General features: G+C 39.3%; 1 protein-coding gene and 1 pseudogene across 2 annotated transcripts in view; one reads left to right on the plus strand and one right to left on the minus strand.

Annotated features, from left to right (window-relative positions):
• LOC131145409 (rust resistance kinase Lr10-like) overlaps positions 1 to 16,646 on the plus strand; it is a 46,628-nt gene that overhangs the window by 17,534 nt on the left and 12,448 nt on the right. The window lies entirely within an intron of this gene.
• Positions 8,467 to 13,017, minus strand: LOC131145410 (rust resistance kinase Lr10-like; annotated as a pseudogene).

A 16,646-nucleotide genomic window follows, 5' to 3' on the forward strand; every position in this document is an offset into this window, starting at 1 on the left:
TAGAGATGACCGTACCTTTATTTATGTTAAACTATATTCTTGAAGTAAATATGATGTGATTATTTATTTACCCAAATAAGTGTAACATGAGCTTGTGTTTTTAAATGAGTTGAATTGTGAAATATTGAAATGAGATATAGGAACAGGAGTTCCAAAATGTTCTAAGTTTTGTGAAAATGTCGAGTCGGAATAACACCGTAGGCTAAGATATTGAGCCGAGTCGGAATAATACCGTAGGTTGAGATATTGATGTCAGGTTGGTAAAATACTGTAGGCTGAGATATGGATGCCAAGTTAAAATAATACCGTAGGTTGAGATATTGAGCCGAGTCAGAATAATATCGTAGGCTGAGGGGTCCGACTTTTTCCAAGGGTGTGAAATACCACCTATTATTCTGGTTTATCACCGAAGGGTGTAAGACACCATATTTGCGCCGGTTCAATGCTGTAGAGGCTTATGCTATGCTAGGTTACTGAAGGCACTGTATCATGCAGCCGGCTTAGGCCGAAGAGTGTGACGACACTAGATAGATTGATTGATTTGTGTTGTGAAATGTTATGTTTTACTATTAAAATAACACTCATGTGCCCACACACTAATATAGTATGATTCTCCCTTATTGAGAAGTGTCTCACCCCAATCATACAAATGTGTTTCAAGTTCTTTGAGTAGCCGAAACTAGCGTTCTAGCGAGTTGGGAGCGTGGTTGTTGGTTAGTCTTGTATAAGTACTTGTGTAAGTACTAAACTGTGGCCGGGGAGTCATTTTGGGTTATGTGGACACCCGGGGTTATGTTGTGGTTCATTCTAGTATTGTATAGACTCCGGTATGATATGGATTGAATGTAATAGGTTGAATAATTCCACTGCATATATTGTATGTGATTATGTATAAGGTATACGTGAACCCTATGGGGCCAGATCCTCATTTTGTATAGTATCATGGCTGTTTGTATGATACAGAGACAGATTGGGTTACTAAATCACACCCTGGGGCCCATTTCCGGGTTCGGGGCATGACAGTAATATTTTACATGAGATTTCGTCAATGGGTAGACGACTTTCATCTCTCGAATTTGGTGCCACACATAGTGTCCAAAGTGACACGATGGTAGCTAGAGTCTCTGGGCTATAATATATATATATATATATATATATATATATATATATATATATTCTACGTGGGATTTGACTTTCGGCATGTTAAAAAGATTTTGGCTAATTAAAAACCTTGTAGTAAAACATGATTCGGGTTAGGTGCAGAAAATGAAAAGAACAATAGATAAAAGAAAAAAAAAACAAAATGGTTAATATATATGATTTAACTCAAAAATATCTTAGATAAGTATTGAGTAACACTGTATCTTGATTCAAATATCGTATTATCGCATGAGCTCAAAAGGGCTCAAAAGAAAATAAACTAAAGCACCCTATAACCCAAATCACCCATTTAAATGTAAGCAGAATATTGTGCATGACACAATATTTATAGAGATTGCCAAAATTGTGACTTAACTGATAGTGTTTTTTTTTTTTTTTTAATGAAAAGTACTAAGACCAAAATAAATAATTAATTAATTTTTCTTTAAGGTTATATTTGATTCAGGGAATTCTTATTCTTTAGAATAAATTAGTTAAAATAAGTTATTTATAATTAGTTACACAAAAAATGATGTTGTTAACATAAAATAAATAACAAAGTAAAACCTTTTTTGAATTCATAACAAGAATAGACAATGAATAACTATTCTCAAATGTCATCACGTGAATATCTATTTTCTCTTATTACCTATTTAGTTTTATCGATATATATATATATATATATATATATATATATATATATATATATAAATGAATCTAACTTAAGTAACTTGAAACATTTTCATCTCCTTTTATACTAGTGATTTTAACATGACCAACATTAATGGGCTCATACAGATATCACAAAAATTCAACATCATATAGCAGCATACATTCTAATAAAGAAAGAAGGTGCAACCCTCTTATTCCAATATATATATTATAGTACATTTTACATTGATTAATTTTTATACAATATGATTAATTTATAAATTATAGTCTATAGTTCAGAAATGATTTGAGTTCTCAATGGAAAGCAACCAATTGTTCTCCTAATTATTTTCCTCGTGGAATTCATTCTATTCTATTCTTACCTGGAACAAATTATTAAGCATTTGTGTAGGTCTTAAATGTAAAACATGTAGGGAATTAATATGAAATTCCTAAATCCTGTGAGAAAACAAAATAGAGAAACACACAACCAAGATAATATTTATATGGTTCAGCAATTTTGCCTACGTCCATGGAGTTATAGGGATTTCACTATAATCAGGAAGAAAATACAAAGAGTGTTGTAGTACAATATTTTTCTCTCTCGCACTCTCAAGAAGTGCGACGGTTGATTAACCCTAATCACCATAACAACGATTTATATCTTGCACACAACAATGGGCTACAAAACGGGCCAAAAAGATTTTTTTTAGGGGCAACCCCCACAAACCGCATCGCTCATGAACTAAGTTTTAAGATAGAAATCTCTCATTAAAAAGGGTCGAGTCATTATCCGAATCAAACACAACTAGGCTCCACAAAATCCGACAAAACAGACTCCTCTTTTTTAGAGACTAAACATCTTTAGTTCATAAGATCATAACATAGTTTCAATAATGGAATTAACATGGATCTTTAATTTGCAAGGCCCAAAAAATTTCTTGAAAATTAAAGCCTTTGCTAAGAAGTTAATATCTATTCATTGTCACACAATAGCCCAATATCATAAAGTTTCATAATCATATTTCAATTAAGAAGGTGGTTTATGAAGTTTGATATCAAAATACAAAATTCACATGCCACATCCGCAATGTGTTCCTAGAAGAAGAATGTGTGATTTCAAGAAATCCATTATTAATGCGATCATACACAAGAGCATCATTAGATCCCTCCACGCAAAAGGCATACTATGTTGACATGAAGAATTCTTACAACAATAACATGAATTCTTACAACAATAGCAACTTAGTAATAAGTTATTGCCCCTTGAATTTGATTTTGAACTTGCACAACATCTTAATTGCTATGTCAAATGTTAGAGATGGATCCAGAAACACAACTGGAGACACGTTGAGCTGAATCAGAAAATGTGTGAATTTATTCTCCATTTATCTCTTGATTATAAAACTTCCAATCTGTGATTAATTTGTATTGTTTTGCATTCAATTATAATGTAAAATCCAAGCCTATATAAAGAGGCCGTGGAAAGTGATAATATGTAGAACAATAGCTCAGAATAGCATAGCACATTGCAGAGAGAGCATAGAGAGTGCAGAGAGAGTTGAGAGGAAGAAGGGAGGAAGAGAGAGAGAGAGAGAGAGAGAGGGGGGAGAGAGAGAGAGAGAGAGAGAGAGAGAGAGAGAGAGAGAGAGAGAGAATTGTAACATTTTCCGGCGAGTTATTGAATAGTTGGTGTGTGCTCCGTGGACATAGGTTGTTCTTGACCGAACCACGTAAATTTCTTGGTTTCACTTTCTTCTGGATGCTCACAGGGTCCTAACAAGTGGTATCAGAGCCCGATTGGAGCAGAAAATCCAGATCGGAAGTGATCCCGAAATTCAGAGCTCTATCTAGTAGATCGAAAGTGTGTTTTGAGGCCACCATTGTATTCACCTCGCCGAGACAAAGAGAAGGGTGTCCGCCGGAGCTCGAATGGAGGTCAGACAAGCCTGCACGCGGCCCCACGCGTTTTGCCGCAGCAAGACTCCTCTCCACGCACTGGCGATGCGCCGCACGTGTCTTCCTTACTCGACCACCTCGACCCGACTCAGTTATCTACACGCCCTAACTCGGAAAACCCTTAGTGCCGGGTGAACCCGAGATCCGATCCACGAATCGGATCCGACCCGTGCCTCAGAACCGGCTACGTCAGTTGACACGCCAGCGAGAACCACGTCAGCCGGACCACGCCAGTAGGCCACTGCCACGTCATCAAGTGGGCCCCACGGCCACGTCAGCAGGTGGACCCCTGCCACGTCAACAGCACGTCGCAGTGCCACGTCAGCGCCACATCATCGATTTGACTAAAAACTTTGACTGAACTTTTCGAGGTCATTTTAGGTCCGTTTTTCGAGCGAATCAAACCATTTCTAGGGTTTTCGATTGTTCCGGATCCATCCATGCTATCCATTTGAGCTAATTCCATCTCTAGATTAGAAAAGTGAGATGTCGAATGAAAATAGCTCAAAAATCGAAATGTTCAACGGGAACAATTTCAGTTTATGGAAGATGCAGATAGAAGACTATTTGTTTGGGAAGGAATTGCACTTACCGTTGAAGGGTAAGCCAACATCCATGAACGAGGACAAGTGGGAGTTGCTTGATCGAAAAGCCCTCGGAGCCATCAGAATGACGTTGTCAAAATCTGTGGCGTTCAATATCAAGCATATAACATCCACCAAGTCTCTGATGGATGCGCTCTCAAATATGTACGAGCAGCCTTCAGCCGCAAATAAGGTACATCTCATGAAAAGACTATTTACGATGAATATGTCTGCAGGTGAGAGTTTCAACAGGCATCTGAATAACTTCAATGAGTTTTCTGATCAACTCGCCTCAGTAGGCATAACGTTTGATAATGAGATTCGGGTTCTACTTATTCTCAGTCAGTTGCCTAAAAATTGGAATGGTGTCATCACTGTCATCAGTAGCTCCGCAGGAAAAATGAAGCTTGTATACGATGAGGTCGCCAGCATGATTTTGACGAAGGAAATAAGAATGTAGCCGAACTATAGCTCCAATTCGAGTTCAGCCTTGAACATGGAGAATCGAGGTAAAGGAAACATGCATGGACAATCAAACAACCGTGACAGATCTAGGCTGAGAAATCCCAGAGGTACTCAGGACACAAGTTCTCAGAGCACTAAAGCTATTGAGTGCTGGAACTGTGGAAAGACTGGTCATTACAGGAACCAGTGCAGGAGTTGGAAGAAAGAATTTGAGACGAGGGCAAAGTCAGAAGAAAATATTGCTTCTGAGAATGATGAGATATTGATCTGCTCTTCGGAGAGCAAACAAGAGTCTTGGGTCTTAGACTCCGGAGCCTCATTTCATGCCACATGCTACAGAGATTGCCTAGAGGAGTACACGCCAGGTAATTTTGATAAGGTGTACCTTAGCAACGATCAACCTTGTGACGTAATCGGCAAGGGAGTTGTGAAGATCAATATAAAAGGGTCAATATGGAAGCTGAAGGATGTCAGGTATATTCTAGATCTGAGAAAGAATTTGATCTCAGTAGGTCAGTTGGCAGATGAGGGATACACGATGAAATTCATTGGTGATGAATGGAAGATTTCGAAGGGTGCATTGACAATTGCTCAAGGTAAAAAAAGTAGTACTCTTTATATAACTCCTGATACATGTTTGTCTATTACAGTTGCTACAGGAAATGATGATAGCAACTTATGGCAGCAACGACTCAGACACCTGAGTGAGAAGGGACTCAAGGTAATGCACTCAAAGGGTAAGTTGAGTGATTTACAGTCGGTGTAGATTGACACATGTGAGGATTGCATATTTGGGAAACAGAAAAAAGTTAGTTTCCAGACAAATATCAGTACCCCGAAGAAAGAAAGACTTGAGCTAGTCCATTCAGATGTACGGGGACCAACAACCATTTCGTCTATAGGAGGAAAGCATTACTTCGTCACGTTTATCGATGATTATTCACAAAAGGTATGAGTTTACTTCCTAAAGTATAAATTTGATGTTTTTAATGCTTTTAGAATTTGGAAAGCGATGGTAGAAAACGAAACTGGGTTGAAATTCAAAAAGCTGAGAACAGATAACGATGGAGAGTATGTTGACACCGAGTTCAAGAAATTCTACTAGGAGCATGGTATCAGAATGGAAAGAACTATGCCAGGTACGCCTCAACACAACGACGTAGCAGAGCAGATGAACAAAACGTTGACAGAAAAAGCCAGAAGCATGTGTATGCAGTTAGGCCTGCCAAAAATGTTTTGGGCAGAAGCAGTCAACACAGCAGCTTATTTGATCAATAAAAGTCCTTCAGTACCATTGGAGTACAGTCTACCATAAGAAGTTTGGAGTAACAAAGAGATAAGACTTTCACATTTGAAAGTTTTTGGTTGTGTCGTATATGTACATGATCATGTCAGGAATAAGCTGGATCCGAAATCTCAAAAATGCACTTTCATCGGTTATGGTGGAGATGAATTTGGATATCGCATTTGGGATGATGAAAACAAAAAGGTGATCAGAAGCAAAGATGTGATTTTTGATGAAAAGATGATGTACAATGATAGACACACAACTAAGTCTACAGAGTTTGAAACAACCTTTGTAGATATGGATGACGTTTTAGAAGGTGTAAGGACACGTCAACAGAACATAGAAAATCCTCAGCAAACTACCGAGATTCCTCAGTCAGAGGAACATGTGGAGCAGATTATTGCACCACCACCTCCTACTCCAGCACCAGAGATTAGGAGATCTTCTCGGCAGCACATTCCAAACATGAGGTATGTGAACCATTTACTTCTTATAGATGGAGGAGAACCTGAATGTTATGTTGAAGCATGTCAGGCAGGAGATGCGAGCAAATGGTAACTCCAACAAAACATGGGAACTAGCTAAGTTGCCCAATGATAAGAAGACTCTTCACAACAAATGGGTTTATAGAATCAAAAAGGAGCATGATGGCTCCAGGAGGTACAAGGCTCGGTTGGTAGTTAAAGGCTTCGAGTAGAAGGAAGGAATTGACTACACCAACATTTTTGCACCAGTTATGAAACTGACAACCATCAGATTTGTTCTGAGTATTGTTGCCTCAGAAGGTTTACATCTTAAACAGTTAGATGTGAAGACGGCGTTTCTTCATGGTGATCTTGATGAGGAAATCTATATGCATCAACTAGAAGGATTCTTAGAGAAAGGTAAAGAGAATCTGGTGAGCAAGTTAAAGAAGAGCTTGTACGGTCTCAAACAAGCTCCTAGACAATGGTACCGGAAATTTGATGGCTTTATGCACAGGAATGATTTTATAAAGTGTAACGTCGACCACTGTTGCTACTTCAAGAGGTATCAGTATAGCTATATCATTCTGTTGTTATATGTGGATGACATGTTGATCCCAGGACCAGATATAGAAGAGATCAGAAAATTGAAGCATCAATTGTCAATGGAATTTGACATGAAGGACTTAGGCTCAGTAAAGCAGATACTTGGGATGCGAATCTCTAGAGATAAGCGACAGGGAATATTACAGTTATCTCAGTCGGAGTACATTAGTCGTGTTCTACAGAAGTTTAACATGAGCAATGCCAAAGCAGTAAATACACCTTTAGCAGGACACTTTCGCCTCTCCAAGGACCAGGTTCCCCAGACAAATGAAGAGAAGGACTTCATGGCTAAGGTTCCTTACACCTTAGCCATTGGAAGTCTCATGTACGCCATGGTTTGTACCAGACCAGACATTGGCCAAGCAGTGGGAGCAATCAGTAGATTTATATCAAATCCAAGGAAGACTCACTAGGAAGCAATGAAGTGGATCTTCAGGTACCTCAAAGGCACTATTGATAAGTGCTTATGTTTCGACAAATGAGGCTTGAAAGTCAAAGGGTATGTAGATGCCAATTTTGCTGGTGAAATAGATCACCATAGGAGCACCACCGGATACGTGTTCACTGTTGGCACAACAGCTGTTAGTTGGATGTCGCAAATACAAAAGATTGTTGCCTTATCTACTACAGAAGCTGAGTATGTAGCAGTGACAGAAGCCAGTAAAGAGATGATTTGGCTTCAGGGTTTGTTAACGGAACCTGGATTAAAGCAGGAAAGGAATGTTTTGTACAGTGATAGTCAGAGTGCGATACATCTGGCAAAGAATTCAGTATTTCATTCCAGAACTAAGCACATTGGATTGCGTTACCACTTCGTCAGATCTCTGATAGAGGACGGTGTGTTGATACTTGAAAAAATCCAAGGTAACAAAAATCCGGCAGATATGTTAACTAAAATGGTGACTACAGAGAAGCTAAAGTTGTGTTCAACTTGAGTTGGTCTTCATGCTAAAAGACACATATTATGAGCACATCATTTATTCATGATACACTGGTTGAGTAGGTGTCTTTGTCTCCAAGTGGGAGATTGTTAGAGATGGAGCCAAAAACATAGTTGGAGACATGTTGAGTTGAGTCAAAAAACGTGTGAATTTATTCTCCATTTATTTCTTGATTATAAAACTTCCAATCTGTGATCATTTTGTGTTGATTCGCATTCAATTATAATGTAAAATCCAAGCCCATATAAAGAGGCTATGGAAAGTGATAATATGTAGACTAAGATAAAGTTTGGCACTTGCATAAGAAGAAGAAGGCATAAAGCTTACTATTCCCTCATTTCACTCGGTAGTTCTACTTTGGTTACTTATTTGTCTATTTAATCTTTCTGAAAGCTCTAATTATTATTTATTTTCAAGAAAATTCATTACTGATAACTGTAGTTATTCATAAACTCTTCAAAAGAAAAAGTACAATAAAAGTCTTGTTAGACCTTCCCCTCCTTCGCATCCATTGCCTCTTTCACCTACAGCTTCTGTTGTTCTCTGGCATAGAGGAAATAAACATATGCGCCTTCTTCCAAGTTAAAAATCAACAGATCAAATAGATCTCATCTGCTGAAACTTGGCATAAGAACAGAATCAAAAGAAAAGAAACCCAAACATAGAAACAGAATACTAAACAGATGATAGTTACATTCAAAGCCAATATATGCCTTGACTATTTAAAATAGACATTTAGAGACATAAACATATTTCTAAAATCTATTAAAAGACATGCAGGTGTAAAGCATTCTATTGACAGATTATTAGAACATAGTTTAACGATGTTGAGGGCTATATGCCCCAACCTTTTGTCATAAATATCTCAAATGTTAATTAGTACATGACAAGAAAACAATAATAGATCAGCTTAGTTCTCACACGGTTTCATGAATAATTGGTAGTTCTATGTCAAAAGTTCTTTTGTGCTTGGTTGCATTTGCAGCTGTTGGATTTGAAGAAGAAAAAGGATTTGGCGGCATGATAGGACCGCTGCCTTCTCCTTCTAGCATTTGAACAACTACTTTCATTGATGGTCTGTCCGCAGGATACCACTGAATGCACCAAAGTCCTACAATTGTTAGTTTCTTTGCTATGTTTGCATCTCCACCACTTTCAATCCCACTTCCGATAGGTTCTCCGCGTTCCATCTGACTATAAATCCAATCTGGAAAGTACCCTTGGCTGCTGCTATCTTCTGTAGTATTAATATTTCTCCTCTGGTCAACCATATCTAGCAACAACATTCCAAAACTGTAGACATCTGATTTGTGTGATACATTCCCAAAGTTCCTTGAGAACACTTCAGGAGCAATATAGCCCACGGTCCCTCTAGGACTATTAGTAGTCATAGATATGGCACTTTACTCTTTGGAGCACAACTTAGCCAAACCAAAATCAGAGATCTTTGGGTTGAAGTTTTGATCCAGCAAGACGTTGTGGGGTTTGATATCGAAATGGAGGATTCATTGGTCGCACCCTTGATGCAGATATTCAATTCCTTTGGCTATGCCAAGAGCAATGTCCTTAAGCTTTTTCCAACCAAGAGACTTCTTAAGGTCTTCTGAAAATATGAACTTCTCAAGTGACTCATTTGGTAGGAACTCATAAACAAGAGCTCTTCTAAATCCATCAGCACAGAAGCCTACAAGGCGAACCACATTGACATGGTGGATTCTACCCATTGTTCCCACTTCATTAAGGAAGTCGTCACCATTTCCTTTGGCAACATTGAGGATCTTTACAGCAACAAGAATTTCATTGGAAAGCTTTCCTTTGAACACAGTTCCATAACCTCCTTTACCCAGCTTGTCCTTAAATTGCTGAGTTATCCTCTTAATGTCAGCGTAGGAGTATCGTGCAGGCTTAAGAGCTCTATAATCCTCCAAAAATTTTTCAATCTTAGCTCGATGCTCTCTTTCTGTTTTATCTATGCTATAGATGCAGTAGAGTACAACTGCAATCAGAGCAATAAGAAGTGAACCTAGGACTATACCTGCATTCATAACACAATTCCTCAAGACCTACTTCACCAATATATGTGTGCGCGTGCATGTGTATGCAAGTTGTTTGGATGAAGTGTTGGGAATTTATAAACAGCCTCACCTGTGATCTTCAGGGTTCTAGTTGTACCTGTAAAATATAGTAGAAGGATTATTAAGTATTTTGTGCTAATGAATTCAATAAAATAATGACCTTATACTTTTCTGAAATTCTTCAGTGTATTATATATTGAGAACTATTTAGGGGCACACCCAAAAAAGAACATCTTGTGGGATTACATTTCATGATTGAATGTGTCAGCTTAAAAGATATTGAGGTAGTGTTTGAAAGCATTTTTGAGTCTTGGATTTGGATTTGTGAAGATTTGAAAATTGAATGAAACTCTATACAATTTTACGTAATGCTTTGTCCAAATCTACAAAACGAAATCCAAAGCTCAAACTCCAAGATCCCAAAGGCAGGTGAATGTGTCTTTGTGGCGGTTCAAGAGTTCAGAAAAATCAGTTCCCAAGCCCATTCGTAAGTATAATCAATTTCTTTGGTCAAATGGGTCAGTCTGAGAAGAACCACTCTGTTTTTCTTTCTCCTGCATATTGAGATGAAGGAATCTGCATATTTAAAGATAAAGGATTTTTATTTTTATTCTTCGAACCAATAAAGTTTGAACTCTATTTTAAGAATTAAGAATTCTTTGGCCTTTCAAGTTCAACTCATACAATAAGTGGAAAAGGACTTGAAATTGTTGAGCGTTCGCAATAACTCTCTATGTTGCATTTCTTGTTCACGACGAGTTCTAATAAATTCATCATTTACCAGGAAGAAAACTGGGAAATGATGAAATGAGCCAATTGCACAAGAAGGAAACCAGACGAGGCGAAAATTAAAGCCTATCCAATTAAAATGGAACAAGAAGCAGTACGCAGTACCTGATTTAGGCTTATCTCGAGGAGGTTCAGGAATTTGAGACCATGTAAGAGCAAGATAATATTTATGTGTGAATTCAAATTGAACCAGTGGGATGTGACTAGCAGTCTTATTGCAGTACGAGAGACGCTGCTCCGTGATGTCATAGTCGTCAGTATAGATGTCATAAACATGGTTGTCATAGCAAAAATTGAGAATGCTCAGAGTCCTGGACGAATATGGGCATTTGAACAGAGTGTACAAGTTTTCTTTTTGGTCATCTGCGTAACGGAAGGGAGTGCCGGAGAAGTTGAAATTTATAAGCAGAGGGTGGAAGCAATCGTCGGAGCCATAGGACACAAAAATTACCCGAGGCCCATAATCGATTTCCTTTATCAACAACTTTGCTGAATGCAGGGGCGATGCCGCCGGCGCAGGCGCAGGCATTGCCGCCGATAAGTCGAGAACGATGTCGTTTTGTTCGGTACAGGATAGGGTGAAGCCCCGGTGGCCGCAGCTCTCCGGCTGGCGGTTCTTCAGCCGGAAAGGAAACCGGATTTCTGGGCCGCCGTCCCCGCACTTAGTTGCCTTGCAAGGGTCATATTCATGGCTTCTGGTTATTACTGTGAAGAAGATGAAGAAAAACAGATACATCTCAAAATCGAAGCTCTTGCCCATCTTCAACGATCTTCACAACATATTAAAAGGCTTTTACGCGGAAGTCAGAGTCAGAGTCAGAAAAGATAACTTCCACTAACAGCATAATTGAAGTCAGAAAAATTACACTATACCCTTCTCGGAAATTTCGTTTCGTAGTACTCCAGTCTGGATTTTGGAGTTAGCTGATCGGAAAGTCTTTTTACTCGGAAATGGCAATTCTTCAGATCTATAACAATAACAATATATATATAAAGGAAAGAAAAGAAAGGAGAAGGTTTTGTGAATGAATACAGACTACAGACTTAACAGACCCATAAAATATGATCAAGTGGGTCATCTTCTTCCTTCTTTTTCTGCTACACCAATCTGTGATTTGCAGAACCAATAGTACTAATAATGGCGATAGCTGCCGGCCTTCGTCCTGCGGGAACATCCCCAACATAAGCTACCCTTTTCGGTTGAAAGGCGATCCACCCAACTGCGGAAACCACAGCTACGAACTGAGCTGCGAGGTGAGGAACAATCGTACTGTTTTGGTTTTGCATTTGTATTCCGGAGAATTCTATGTACAGGAAATCAATTACAGCAGCTACTCGATGCGGGTGGTGGATCCCGGCGTCCTTACCCCACAAAACTGCTCCAACTCTTCGCCCCTCTATTCTCTGTCCAACTCTAACTTCTCCTATGACGACCCGTATTCTTTAACTAGAGAAGAAACTTTATTTCACGTCGGAGAAGTTTCGCGCAAGCATCCATACAAAGTTGTGACTTTCATGGAGTGTTCAGCTCCCCCGGGTTTCAGTCTCTACAAGAATATTAATGTTACTGCTAATGCGACTCGCAGCAGAAGCAAAGAGGGTTCTTCTAGTTTATCTTATGCCGTGTATGGAGGCTTAAGGGCGTCAGATGTGGATGAATCTTGCACCATAGGAGCCGAGGCTGTAGTTTTGGCTTACGGACGGAGCATCGATAGCAGCTCTTTCAGGGGCATCCGCGATGCGATGGCTTATGGGTTTGAGCTCTTCTGGTTTCACATTCACTGCGACGAGTGTTGGGCAACAAGCGGAATGTTGTGAAACTTGTCCACCTAATTTTACCACAGTTTACTATTGTACAGGTAAATAGAGAGTGAATAATTATACAAAATTATATCAGATAAATTTTCAGAGAAGTGGGGGGTCACAACGGACCACTTAAATCCCTCTTTCCTAAACAGAATTTTCCTTAGACATGTAATTCACATAATATATTACTACAACTATACCCGACAAAAGTTAACTACTGAATAGATAAAATGAAGAACACCAGAATTTAACGAGGTTCGGCTAATTGTGCTTACGTCCTCAGACACTATCAATCAATATTTCTCTATTGTAGAAATATTACAAAATGAGAGAGAGAAGAGAGAATGTGCCTAAGAGAGAAGTAGGCAAATTTGGAGATGAGAATACAAATGGAGGTGATGGGTTTATATAGGTTAGGAAATACCACTATTACAAGTGTTGAGCAAAAGACGATATCCCTTTACTCCATAGGTGATTCCTATAAAGATTGCTTTCTTAACCCTCGGATCTAGTTTTGATTCCTTGACATGATAGTAGGCAGTGGAACCAAATACATGTAAGGAATCATAATCTGTAGTAGGCTTTCCAAACCATTTCTCCAATGGTGTTTTACCACAAATAGCAGTAGATGGTAGGCGATTGATGAGGTGGCAAGCATATGTTACAGCTTCAGCCCAAAATTCTCTACCCAACCCAACATTGGATAACATGCACCGAACCTTCTCCAATAATGTTCGGTTCATACGTTCTACCACTCCATTCTGTTGTGGTGTACTTCTCACTGTGAAGTGTCGTATAATACCTTTATCTTCGCAGACTTTAAGAAATGGATCACTTCTATATTCTCCACCATTATCAGTACGGAGGTGCTTGATCCTTCTGCTTGTTTGAGTTTCCACCATATTTTTCCATTTGAGGAAGACTCCTAACACTTCATCCTTAGTTTTCATAGTATATACTCATACTCTTCGAGAAAAATCATCAACAAAGGTCACATAGTAGTGTTTTCCTCCTAGTGAATTTGTCTTGGAAGGTCCCCACACATCAGAGTGAACATAATCCAAAATACCCTTGGTATTATGGATTGCAGTACCAAATTTCACTCTTGTTTGCTTCCCTTTGATGCAATGTTCACAGAAATCTAACTTGCAGGTCTTTGCTCCCTTTAATAATCCTTGATTTGTAAGAAGTCTCAAGGATTTTTCACCTGCATGCCCTAAGCGTATATGCCATAACTTGGTTGCTTCTATTTCCTTATCATCAGAAGAAACTGTTGCTGCTGTCCCAATAACTATACGACCTTGATAGTGATGCAAGTTATTGTTCTTCCGAATTCCCTTGATTACCATGAGTGCATCAGAGATGATCTTCATGACTCCGTTTTCTGCTGTTACTTTGAATCCCTTTGATTCTAGGGTTCCCACAAAAATAAGATTCTTCATCAAACTTGGTACATATCTAACGTCCGTCAATATTTTGATTGATCCATCTTGATTCCTCAAGCGGACTGAACCAATCCCATGTGTGGTAAGAGGGATATCATTTGCTGTGTAAACGACTCCACCCTCTAGTTCTTTAAAATTAAAGAACCAATCCCGATTGGGACACATATGATGGCTACACTCAGAATCTAGTAGTCATATACTCGAAAAACTAGTTGATGGCATAACAACAAGCGAAAAATCTGAGCTTCCATCTTCGTACTCAACCACATTTGAGATGGTCTTTCCTTTATCAGGTTTGCCTTTATTCTTTAGCTTCGGGCAATCTTTCTTCCAATGCCCCTTTTCCCGAAAAAAGGCACATTCATCTTTGTTTGGTCTGGACCTTAACTTGGATCTCTTTCTCTATTCTGGTTTTGTGAACGACCTCGTACTACTAGAGCCTCATTGGCTCCACTTGTGCTTTCAAGCTTGTCATTCTTTCTCAGTTCATAGTTGTACAAAGCGGCACAAACCTCGCCAAGAGACACTTTATCCTTTCCATGGAGTAGAGTAGTTTCAAGAAACTCAAACTCCTCAGGAAGGGATCCCAACAACATCAAAGTCAGGTCTTCATCTTTAAAAGTCTCATCCAGATTAACTAGATCAGTAACCAACCTATTAAAGTTGGTGATATGATCGTTCATAGTGGTACTCGAGACATAAGTGAAGCGAAATAGTCTCTTCTTCATATAGAGTTTGTTCTGAGAGCTTTTCTTCAAAAACTTTTCCTCCAGTGCCTTCCACAACTTGTTTGCAGAAGTTTCCTTACAGAATGCATACTTCTGCTCTCTTGAAAGACACGATCGAATTGTACCACATGCTAACCAATTGATGGTCCCCCATTCTTTCTTCTCAATATCTTCTGGTTTCTCTTCTTCAATGGCAATGTCTAGACCTTGATGAAAGAGAGCATCTAGAACCTCACTTTGCCACATCCCAAAATGTCTGGTGCCATAAAAAATCTCCACTGCAAATCTGGCATTTGTCACAGTAGTTCTTGCCAAAATAGACAAGTTTGATGTGGATGCTTTTGCACTATCTACCATCTCTGCCATAAATGCTATTCAATAGCTGCCGATGCGGAATACCAATAGCCCAAGGAAAACTTTTCTGATGTGGAAGATCAGACTAAGCTGCAACCACAGAGCATACTAAGAATAACCTTGGCTCTGATACCAATTGTTGTGAAACTTGAGATTGTTCCACCTAACTTTACCGCAGTTTACTATTGTACAGGTAAATAGAGAGTGAATAATTATACAAAATTACATCAGGTAAATTCCTAGGGAAGTGGGGGGTCACAACGGACCACTTAAATCCCTCTTTCCTAAACAGAATTTTCCTTAGACATGTAATTCACACAATATATTACTACAACTATACCCTACAAAAGTTAACTACTGAATAGATAAAATGAAGAACACCAGAATTTAACGAGGTTCGGCTAATTGTGCCTACGTCCTCGGACACTATCAATCAATATTTCTCTATTGTAGAAATATTACAAAATGAGAGAGAGAGAGAAGAGAGAATGTGCATAAGAGGGAAGTAGGCAAATTTGGGGATGAGAATACAAATGGAGGTGATGGGTTTATATAGGTTAGGAAATACCACTATTACAACCACTAATCACCTACTTTTGAAAAAATAGCCCACCATTGAAGACTTCAATGGCAATAGTAGGCTTCTAGAATGAGCTAGAATTCAACACGAAATTTATCAGTGCTACCTTAATGGCACCAATGTCGTCACCTGCCGCGAATCTTCTTCTCCGCCTGGAGTATACCAAAGTAAGTCTGGAACTGGATTTCTAATGTCTGGGGCTTTTGGGCCCCTGTTTGGTTTGGGGAGGGGGACCCGCCGGGGGGGTGGGGGTGGCTCGGATTTCAAAAAATAGCTTTTAGATTTTTCATTGTTGGTGCTATACATTGAAGAGAAGAACACAAGCTGAAGATATCTTCCATTTAGGTGTAGGAAATGCCTTTGCTAAATGGAGAAAGTATGAACTGCCTGTTAGGAAATTGAATGGGTAGGAACAGTATCACACAGCTCCCCTCCGCCCTTCGCCCCGCGGCTTCCAGGGCATGCCGCCGGCCGCTTTCCTTTCCTCCCCACCCTCCCGCCCCCCCCCTTGCCATGAACCGCCCCCTGTTCCGCGTTAGACCTGCCTCCCGCTCTCGACCACCACTCCTTAGTCCCCACTTCTCTCCCCTTCTGACCTACTAGAAACACAGGCTACACAGAGATACCTTTATAGAAGAGTAGCTTGATCTCTCTCTAAGGTGTAATTTGAGATGCTTAGGCTGGATACAAACTTCCTTCAATCTGTTCACCACTACTACTATTCCCATTTATAGGGTTTGTAAGCCTCTTTTTCAAAGCTGTCATAATGAA

Source organism: Malania oleifera, chromosome 13 (genome assembly GCF_029873635.1).
Source record: "Malania oleifera isolate guangnan ecotype guangnan chromosome 13, ASM2987363v1, whole genome shotgun sequence".
NCBI lineage: Eukaryota > Viridiplantae > Streptophyta > Magnoliopsida > Santalales > Ximeniaceae > Malania > Malania oleifera.